This window comes from Pteropus vampyrus, unplaced genomic scaffold (assembly GCF_000151845.1).
Source record: "Pteropus vampyrus isolate Shadow unplaced genomic scaffold, Pvam_2.0 Scaffold36, whole genome shotgun sequence".
Taxonomy (NCBI): domain Eukaryota; kingdom Metazoa; phylum Chordata; class Mammalia; order Chiroptera; family Pteropodidae; genus Pteropus; species Pteropus vampyrus.
The window spans coordinates 463443-471380 of record NW_011888817.1 but is presented as its reverse complement, the minus strand read 5'-3'; the positions used below and the strand labels follow the sequence as shown (position 1 = coordinate 471380).

At 49.1% G+C, this 7938-nt stretch overlaps 1 protein-coding gene and 1 long non-coding RNA gene across 2 annotated transcripts in view; one reads left to right on the top strand and one right to left on the bottom strand.

The window, feature by feature from the left end:
- Positions 1 to 402: 402 nt before the first annotated feature.
- LOC105290415 lies at positions 403 to 5950 on the bottom strand. Its single transcript, XR_895745.2, has 5 exons — positions 5842 to 5950; positions 4962 to 5156; positions 4085 to 4261; positions 1693 to 1823; positions 403 to 1565 (listed from the first exon to the last, which is right to left on the bottom strand). It is a non-coding gene; the product is annotated as an uncharacterized LOC105290415 (long non-coding RNA).
- Positions 5951 to 7564: 1614 nt separating this feature from the next.
- PLA2G2E (phospholipase A2 group IIE) overlaps positions 7565 to 7938 on the top strand; it is a 5608-nt gene continuing 5234 nt past the window's right edge. Inside the window, exon 1 of the mRNA XM_023529120.1 lies at positions 7565 to 7742. The gene's annotated coding sequence lies outside the window, so the exon portion shown is untranslated. The remainder of the gene's footprint in view (positions 7743 to 7938) is intronic.

Below are 7938 nucleotides of genomic sequence, written 5' to 3'. Positions count from 1 at the left end.
GAGGAGGTAACTGGATGATCACAGAGAAACTGAACCTGAGTCCTGATCGAGCCTGGCCAAAATTCCTTATGATGTTTAAGACACTTTTTTTCTGTTCTATAATAGGTAGAGTATAAATATGCTCCAAGAAAACAAGTAAACTATCTCCCTCACTTACCTAATGCCTAGAACGGTACCTCTTGCAAGGCAAGAACTCAATAATATTTACTTCACGAATAAATAAGTAACCTGATCAATATTGTTAATGATATGCATTTTAGGAATTCATTATGTCTAAAAGCAAGGGCCACCTCTATGGAACATCATTCCTGCCCTCAGATGTTTCCAGGACAGTGATCAACATGTGTGTAAGTCAGGGGTTGGCAAACTACAGCCCATGGGCCAAACCCAGTCTGCTACCTGTCTTTGTAAATAAAGTTTTATTGAAACACAGCCATACTCTTGTTTGCATAGTGCCCATGGCTGCTTTTGATCTACAAGGGCAGCATGAAGTAGTGCGACAGACCATATGGTACATAAAGCTTAAAATAAGTACTATGTGGCTTTTTGTAGAAAAAGTTTGCCATCTCCTGGTGTAAGTTAATTTGAAGTTATCCCTGAGGATGGCACCTTTCTAACAGTCTGTGATAAATTGTCCAATGGCCACAAATTCCTCTCATCTCAAGGTGTAGGGTACAGGTTCCTTTGTAACATGACTTTGTCATTTCTCCCTTTCGGAGGCAGAATCTACTTCTTCACCCGTTGCATCTGAACTGTTTGTGACTTTCATCGACCAGTAGAATGTGGCAGAAGGGTTATCGTGGGTGGGTTTCGACACAAGAGCCTTAAGAGATGGTGTAGCTTCTGCCTTTGCCGCCTTGGAACGCCAAGACCGCATGTAAGAAATCTGATCAAGTCAAGTGGAGGATGAGCTGTCATATCTCTCATCCCGGTAGAAGAAGAGAATCAGGGTATCCAGCTGAAGCCAGCACCAACCATCGGACACGGGAGTGGGGCCATCTTGGACCTTCCAGCCCAGTGAACCCTCCAGCAATAACAGCCTCACAGGTGAAATCAGCAGAGGAACCACACAATAAATCCCCAGAATTGTGAGAAGTAGTAAATTGCTGTTGCTCAAGCCACTGTGTTTTGGGGTGGCTGTCACCAGCAATGAATAACCGGAATCCAGACTCTTTCACACCTGGAATCTTGCTGAGAACCCCACCAGGTGCAGGGCCAAGCCTGAGTGTGCCTTTGAACTGCAAGGGCTCCTGTAGATTCCCATGCAATCTTCTCATAGCTCAGTTGAGAAAACAGAGGCCCAGGAGGTGCAGTGGGTTGATTACTAGCAGAGCCCAAAGCCCAATCTCTCACCTCTCTCTTTGGGATTCTTTCCTCCAGCCTGTGTCACAGGCTCCTTAAGTTCCAAAGGAGCAGCATTCCTGAGCACTAGGACATTGGTGCTGTCAGATCATGGATCCCAGGAGAGAGGAAGTTTGCAGAGTTTTAGGAAGAAGAAGCCCCCAGGGTTGGGTTCTGGTTACCTGGATACCTCCAGGGAGGGCCTCGCAGCAGGCTCTGCAAGACTAAAGCACAAAGGGTCAGAGCACGCAGCTGAGGTCAGCTTAGTGTATCCATAGAAGGGGACACCAACATCCAGAATGCTGGGCCTCAGGAATGAGTAAGCAGTATCAGGCCTATGCCTAAACTCACCACTGGGAGGCAGCATGGAGCAACTGCATCAGACCCATCCAGCTTCTGACCCATCCTGTGAATTGGGTAGTCGGTTGTGTGGCCTTGGCTGGTTACTTCTTTGGCAAGACACTGAGCCTAAGTTCCATCAACTGTAAAATGGAATAATATCCACTTCATGCATTTGCAGTGGAAGTTAGTATAAAGCCCCTAGAACAATCTAGGAGATGCCGCATGAATGGTGGCGATCACTACCACCAGCACAGACTAGAGATGCAGCACAGACTAGAGATGCATATCACACACACGCATACACACACGCACACACACACACACACACACAAGCACATACATACACACATATACACACAAACACACACATACATATACACATGTACACACAGGCATACGCATACATACACATACAGACACACACCCTAAATTTACTGAAAGGCCTGTGAGTGCCTCTATCCCTTGACAGGCCCTTGGCCCTGGGGCAGTACCATCCCCCACTTCAAACATCCGCTCTGGTAACTAAGACCCTTCAGGTCCCAAGGAAACACTTCCTTGCATTTCTCGCCTTGTGCTTTAGAGACGAAAGGCTGTCAGGAGGGCTGTGGGCTGTGCTGTTTGCCCCACATCAGAGGTGGACCCCGCTTCGAAGGGAGGACTTGAGCAGCAGGAGCACTTAAGGAAGGACGAGCTCGAGCTCGCTCATCAGCTCCTTCCCTCCATAGCATGAGTGCGCTACGTCTTGCACAGCAAAATATCACTTCCCATTCGTTCCAAACATCCATTTTCTTGTGTCTGTTCATTTCTAAATCAGGGTGTCTGGAGGCTGGGGAAAGAGTGTGATACGCACCACAGTCTCACAGAGTGATAGGAACATCGGGGGCATCAAGCAATGCATATTACTCACGAATTCCTATAAATGTACGTCTACACATATCATGTGTGTCATGAGAGCAGTTTTGTACACTGGCAACTAAATGACATCGAATGCCAGCATTGCAAATAGTTTTCCCTTTACTGAAACATTTGGTAAGATGTAACTAAATTTCAACAACAAAAAAAACTTTTTAAAAGTCGACTTCAACTAATTTTATTAAAAGCTTTTATATTCATTAGCTGTAATTTATATTTTGCCTTTTAGTTTTCATTGAGAATTTAGAGGATTTTAGAAGTCTTTTGAAATCATTAAAATAATTTTAATTTTTTTTCTCTTTAGTTTAATTTTTGTTTTTCATGAAATACTTAGATTTATACACTTTAAATGCAATTACGTTTTTAAAATCTTTTAGGTCATTACTATCAGAGGAACACAAATTACATGAAAATGTGATTGTAACATAATTGGAGATTTTGCTGAAATAAAAGCATGAAAAACGAATTTGATTAAATAAAATGTATAATAATTTATGAAGTTTATATTTATGAGTTACTCGAACATTGCCAGCCCATCAACAAAACATTCAGATATATGCAATAATAATTCAACTCAATAGATTTGGACACATTTCTGACTTTCAGTCATATGGAAACTGGCTTTCCATATATTCTTTAGTTTGTTGTTAGGAAAGTATATTTAGATAGAAGGATGGAACGTGCTTGATTGATGGCTTTTAAACATTTAGACACACGGCGTGAGGATCCCCAGCCCCCACAAATGTTGAAATGTTAGGGGCGAACCTGACCACCACCAATCAGAACAGGCTCTTGAGGTCTCCAGGAAAGAAGTGGAGGGAGGGTCCAGGCAGGAAGGGGCTTGGTAGGGAGCCCCCAAATCTGTGCTAACTAGAAATACTGCTACTGACAGCAACTAAAGAGTCACAACCATGGGACTTGCTGGCTCCTCCTCTAAGCACTTTGCAGGCATTGTTTTATTAACTCCCCCAACAACGTGATGAGCCGGATGCTACCATTATCCATCCCGCTGTACCGATGAGGAAGTAGAGACTCTGGGAAGTGAGGTCATTTGCCCAAGGGTACCCAGTAAGCTGGTGGGGAAGCCAGGCAGCCCGACCCCGGAGGCCATGGCACTGCCCCAGCCAGGACACTGCGGCACTCAGGAGCAAAGGGGTCCCTCACAGTAGGTGGGGCCTGCTTGTCCCCCGACACTCACAGGCACTTACAAACACATGCTCCCCAGCAAGACGCACAGGCCTTGTGCTGCATACGGCACCTGCTTATACCCACGTGGCCATCCCTGCTCCCCAGAGCCCTCACCCGCCTTCTCCCCTCTTTGGTCAGCAGTGGAGCATTTGTGGGATGAGAGTCCATTGCTTCCTCTCCCCCCCCATGACCGCTGCACCCAGGAAGGCTCAGTGACGAGGGTGGTGGCCCAGTGCACTCATACCCCTCCTCAGCCTCCACCACCCTCCGAGTTCGTCCCAGCACAGCCCCTTCCTGTCACCTGATATGTGGAGCCATGCCATCTGGGAGCCTGCGGTCCCCTGCTCACTGGCCTTCTCTTCCTTGCCGTGTCCTTCCTATTCGGTCTCTTCTCAGCAGCCAGGAGTATCTTGTCCAAACACGGACATGAGCAGGACACCTCCTTCTTTCAAACTGCTCACGGGCATTCCATTATTCCCTGGACAAAGACCAACAGGATGTGACTGTACATCTTTGCAAGGATGTTGGTGACCATATGAAAGGTGACAACAGGCTCACACCAAGGATCGTAGTTCTTTACTCTCCATCAGAAACAGGAGAACCCGACTGTGTGACGACAGCTGTACGAAGCCTATTCCCACTGGAGGGACAAGCTTCCCTAATATTTGGGTGCCCATGGAGCTCCCCAGTAGAATGAGCTGCCTCATTCTCATGGGGGCTCCCAGGTCCTCTCCAGTATTCTGTAAGCTCTAGGTTGCCTGTCCATCAGGCTCAAGCACAAAGGCTTACTGTGGGGTGAACGGGAGGTCAAGGTCCCGGGTCAGCTTCTCAGTAGATTCTATCCTTCGAGGCCCATCCATCACCAGCCCAGCTACCCCAGGCTCCTTTCAGCCTCACCTGGGTGCTAGGTTCATCAGACCTCCGGGCCTTTGCACAGGCTGCCCCTCTATTTAAACTCTTTCCGCTTCCCTCTTCATCCAGTTAAATTCTTAAGATCCCTGCTAAACCATTTCTTTCACAGAGAAGCCCTCACTGACTGCCAGCCCAGATATGTTCTCATAGCTCCATGGACCATTCTGTCAGCTACTTACCTCTATTTGTAAATATCCACTCAGTCGGTAGTTAGTAATGTCTGTCTCCCTACTGGACTCTCAGTCCCGTGAGGACAGGAATCATACCTGGTTCTGCTCTCCGTGCATCCCCAGCACAGAGCAAGTCCTCGATACAGTCACTGAGGAACAGGCAAAGAATCCTTCAGGAATAAGGTGATCCTATTTTGCTGGGAGAGTCTTAGGATTCTTCAGGATCCGAGGGAAGCAACAGAAGCGGTGAGATCCAGCAGATTGCGAGCTCCCAGCTCAGTGCCTGGCACGCTGTCAGAGTTTAGTAAGTGGTGATTGCTTCGCCATTTTTATGGTTAGGATAATGATGAGGAGGAGGAAGACTACTTCTAACCTACAAGGGGTAAGTTTACACCAAGAGAAGGAAGACAGGGCTCTGTTCTCTCCACTCACCTGCACTCCAGCCACCCTCCACTGCGGAAGTTAAGACCGGTCAAGTGGGGACAAGAATCCCACTGAAATGCTGGGGGCCCCGGCCCAGCTGCATGCTATACCCCCACGGGTATAAGCTTTGAGCTCCGGGAATAGCAGCTGCCTCCTCTGTGGCCAGGTAAGGAGGGAGGGTGGGAAGGACCCAATTTTCATGGATTCCTCTTATGGGCATGGCATCTCGCAAAGGGCTTTACACATTTTATTTCCTTTCCATTCGATCCAAAACACCGAAAGGTAGGTCTAAGTATCCCCATATTTTGGATGACGAAACTGGGCTCAGAGAAGTCACAGGACTGGCCAAGGTCACACAGCCCTGAGTGATGGAGCTAACACTCAAGTCCTAATCTTACTGATGCAGAGACAATTCTACCGCATTGTGCCACTGGTGAGAAAACCATAAAGCCAACCACAATTTTTGAATGCCTGAAATTCTCCTCCAAGTCCAAGCCCTCCCAGTGCCCCTACTTCAAATGGCTGCTGGAGATAGCTCTACCTGGAAGCCTACCTGGATTTCCCTGCCTTACTCTGGCCGTATGGTCTTCAGTTTTCTGCCACCAGTAAGTACATCCTGGCAGGGGCTTGCAGGGGCTCCATCTTGGCCAAGTCAGGATTAAAAATGGCTCACTGAGGGATTGTCTCAGAAACCTGACACTCCCTAGGAAACACCCTGAAGGAAGGGCCGAGAGCCAAACCTCCCCAGGAATCAAAGCTAATTTCCAGTTGTTTAGGAGGTAGCTTCTCAATGACTCATCGTTTGGTTTCTTGTGATCCAGGCCAGGAGCCAGGGGCTGCCAGGAGGTACCCTCATTAAAATCAAAAGGCAATGGTGAGCGCAGGAGAGCCCCCTCTCTGGAGACCATGACTCACGGAGGCTGCGTGCTCCTGGCCAGGCAGACCTGCCTCTCTGGCCGCCTTCCCCAAGTCTTCTTTAAATGGGGTGAGCAGAGCCCAGCACACAGAGTCCAGGAGGAGTTATTAGCAGGAACTGGGAGGGGCGGGAGGCAGGGCCACTGCCGAATGTACGTCAGTGTTCACCCCGCTTTACTCCTGTGTCAAAAACCTTTGACCCCCAAATGACTGCCTGGGATCCCTGTCGTCAGCTTTCCTGTCCCTCTCCAAAGTGGCTCCTCTCCAGGGACGCAATCCCCGACAGGGTGGGTTGAAGGAATATGGGTCGGGGCTCCTTCCTGTCCTCCATGTGAGACCCAGCCTCCCCCAGAGGAGTCTGGAAAGGAGGCCAACACCAGGCCCCAAGTCAACTCCTGAAGGGGGGAGGCCATATGCTCAGGGCCACAGCATTACTTTTGTCATGGGCCCTGGGTACTTTTGCTTTTGTGAGCCTTTTTTCTTCATAAAAATAAGTAAATAAATAAACAAAAAGCAAATGTTAGGACCTCATTGGTCTAGAGACAAATATAATCCCAACTGGATTATGCTCATTGTTGTCTTCCGACTTTTAAAGAAATTAAAACATTTTGGAGGCCTCTACAAGAATCATGGGCATGAGGCACCGTGCCTACTGTCAGCAATTAGCTAAGCCCTTTGAACTTCCTGGCCCAAATCCTGGCTCATCACGTACGTAGGTGTGTGCCTCTGTTTGCCTCTCCGTAGAATGGGATCATAGTACTCATGCCATAGGGCTATTTGAGGACTTCTTGAGAGACTGCCTGGGAAGGGCTTGGCGCAGTCCTGGCGCAGAGTGAGTCCTCGGTGCAGGCTGCCCGCTCAGCTGCATTGGAGCTTCCCAGCCCTTCATGAAGGAGGCGAGGTTGGGATGCCCTCTATGCCCATAATACAGACAGGAAAACCTGAGCAGGGGAAATGACCAGCCCATGGCCATGTAATAAGTGGTAGAATTAAGACTCCAAGGCCACAGACCAAGCAGCTCTCAGGCCTTGGACATTGGTGGAAGCGGCTGGTCAAGTTATCCCAGTCAGAGACCAGGAACAGGGAAGGCAGGGGCAGGAGGAAGTCACAGGCCACTGACAGGGGTGTCTTGCTTCCAGTTCTGCCTGAGTGTGCCCAAGGGAGGGGGCAGCAATCAGCGGATGAGTCACTGTGAGTCCGTGACCAGTGCGACTTTAAAATTTCTGACCACAACAGACCCGGGCCCTCTCCTCCATGCCTTTGACAGTGAGGACGGCAGCTCTCCCTGGGGGATGAGCTGGACCAGGGGGCTTCTGTCTCCCTGGCCCAGCCCCTAAGGTGACATCAAGGAGAGGGAAGTTTCCTGTCCATGCTGGAATGTGGGTTTTCCAGCTGACTCAGAGCCTGTTTCTCCAGCAGCCACACTACCCCACGGCTCAAGAATTTGGGGAGACAGAATTCACATCTGGGGTCATTTTTGCAGCTTGTCAAACAAGTAGGAGTCTGCCCAGGAAAGAACAATAAAGAAAAGTCCCTAAGGTCACCCTTCGACCCCTGGTGTTTTGCCGATGGTCAAGCTTCTCTCAGTGTTCTCCCTCTGGGTGACACAGAGGCTGGGGGGTGAGGCAAGGGGTGGGAGCAGCCAGCGGCGGGGGAACAGGACGGACTTGGTACTTGGCACTCCCAGGCCACGTGAACTTAAGTTTCTCAGCCTTCCTGGGCCTCAGTCACTGCA